Source organism: Penaeus japonicus, unplaced genomic scaffold, assembly GCF_977035675.1.
Source record: "Penaeus japonicus unplaced genomic scaffold, GWHDUDI00000001_assembly GWHDUDI00000028, whole genome shotgun sequence".
In the NCBI taxonomy this organism is placed as follows: Eukaryota; Metazoa; Arthropoda; class Malacostraca; order Decapoda; family Penaeidae; genus Penaeus; species Penaeus japonicus.
In genome coordinates this window covers 12,398,739-12,401,238 of record NW_028234430.1, presented here as the reverse complement: position 1 = coordinate 12,401,238, position 2,500 = coordinate 12,398,739, and positions in this window count along the sequence as shown.

Here is a 2,500-nt window from a genome sequence, read left to right as displayed (position 1 = left end):
ATCAAAGGTTTATTGATATCCCATAAAACCCTTTTCAATTACTACTGAACGTTCAATCATCTATATCATTCTGTATAACCATTAATCTACTACAAAACAACGGAAATTGTTTTACTGGTAATTGCTTCGGGATGATTGCCGGTGAGATACAATTATGATGATGACGATGATGATGATGATGATAACAATAACAATGATGATAATGAAGACGATCATAAGTACAGTAATTGTAATGATAATGATTATAACAACAATGATAATGATAATGTTAGTAATAACAATCATAATAGTAGTATCAATAATAACAGTGTTGATAATTACAATGATAAGCATGTTGATGATGATAATAATGGTATTGATAATAACAATAATAGTAATAGTAATAACAATAATATGAGAGTAATAAATATGATAATATAAACGATGATGATAATATTAATGATGATGATAATGATGATAATGATGTTAATGAATAGGTAAATAATTAAGATATCGTAAACACCACTGTTAAATCCACCATAATCCAATTTAAACTTTTTATTACTCCATCAATCTTAACCATTGCTTTTAATTGCTTATTCACCTGTAATGAGAACATGACTTAATAAAGTTTTACTTCTCATTAAAACTTAAAAGAAGAAAAATATTTTGAGTCTAATCAAATGAAAAAATATACATACAAACACACAAAAGATATACAAACATGTTATAATTTGAATGCAATTAAATGAGAATAGATATTTTGAATCGAATCTACGCAAATGAAACTGTATTTTGATTAAAAAAAAAAAAAAAAAAAAAAAAAAAACATGATTTTGAACTGAAATGTATCAAATGCTGAATACTGACAAGGATCAGATTCCACTTGAAATGAGGGGTTAAAGTGGAAAAGAAATGAAAGCTTAGAAATGAGAAAGAAATAACGTGTCGGAAATGAAAAAGTAATGAAGGGTTAGAAATGAAAGATAAATGAAGGTTTAGAAATGAGAAAGAAATAACGGGTCGGAAATGAAAAAAGTAATGAAGGGTTAGAAATGAAAAAGAAATGAAGGCTTAGAAATGAGAAAGAAATAACGGGTCAGAAATAAAAAAGTGATGAAGGGTTAGAAATGAAAAAGAAATGAAGGCTTAGAAATGAGAAAGATATATGGTTTAGAAACAAAAAAGAAGAGAAGGGTTAGATATGAAAAAAATAAAGGCTTAACCATGAGAAAGTAATGAAAAAGAAATAATGGCTTCGAAACGAGAAAAAAAAAGTGAAGGGCTAGAAATGAGAGAAAGAGAAAGGTTTACAAAAGAGAGATTAATGAAGTGCTACGAATGAGAAGGAGAGAAAAAGGTTGGAAATGAGAAAGAAATGAAGGGTCGACATGATAGAGTAATAAAGAGTGAAAAAAGTATAAGAGAAATTAAAGGAATAGAAATGAAACAGAAACGAAGAGGGTAGAAATGAGAAATGAATGAAGAACAAGAAAAAGCAAAAACTAATGTGGTGGAAATGAAAGACAAATGAAGAGTAGAAAAGGGGAAATAATCAAGACCATAGAAATGAGGGGGGGAGGGGGGGAGGGGGGGAATGAAGTACAAGACATAGGAGAGAAATGAAGGGTTAGATCTGAGAAATAGTGTTAGAAATGAAACCTTACAATGACGATGCGGAGATGAGTAACAATAACACTTTGTTATGATAATGATAATGATGATGATAATTATAATAGTAATGATGGTAACTCAAATTTGATGGTAATTCAAATTGTAGTAATAATGATAATTACAATAATAGTAATGGGGATAGTAATAGCAATTTAATGATGATGATAATATCGATTATAGTGATGATAATAACAAAGATCATGATGATAATAACAAAGATCATGATGAATAACAGTAATAATAATGTTAATGTCAATAATAATAACAACAAAACAATTTTTTTAAGGATAATAATAACAACACCATCAACAACAATAACAACAATACTTACAATGATGAAAAGGGACAGGAAATTTCACCCTACATTAACAGCATAAAATGATGAACAGCCTCACACAAAAAATAATATAAAGTGAAATCATATGAGACATCAAAAAAAAAAAGTATAAAAAAAAAAAAAAAAAAAAAATCACATGATACAAGTCATCCGTTGGTTTTATGTTTGTCTTCCGACCATAAAGTTTATGTCTCAGAAATCAAGGGAAACCGAGCCAGTGTTCTTTTCTGGCGAGCCCAAGTTAAGCCCGGTTTCCATTTTCATTTGCTTTTTGGTGATGGTCCATGTTGATGACTTTCTGTATGTATATGATAATGTTTGCTGTATGGATGCGTGTGTACGTTTATAGTTATGTGTTTTATTTTTCATTTTGTGTTTTTTCACATTAGTTGCTGTAATGTCATCTTTTCTGTATTATTGTTATCATCAGCACATTATCAGAACCGTTTTCATCAGTATCACTATCACTGTTTTTATTCATTTAATTATTAATATCATTAACATTACTCT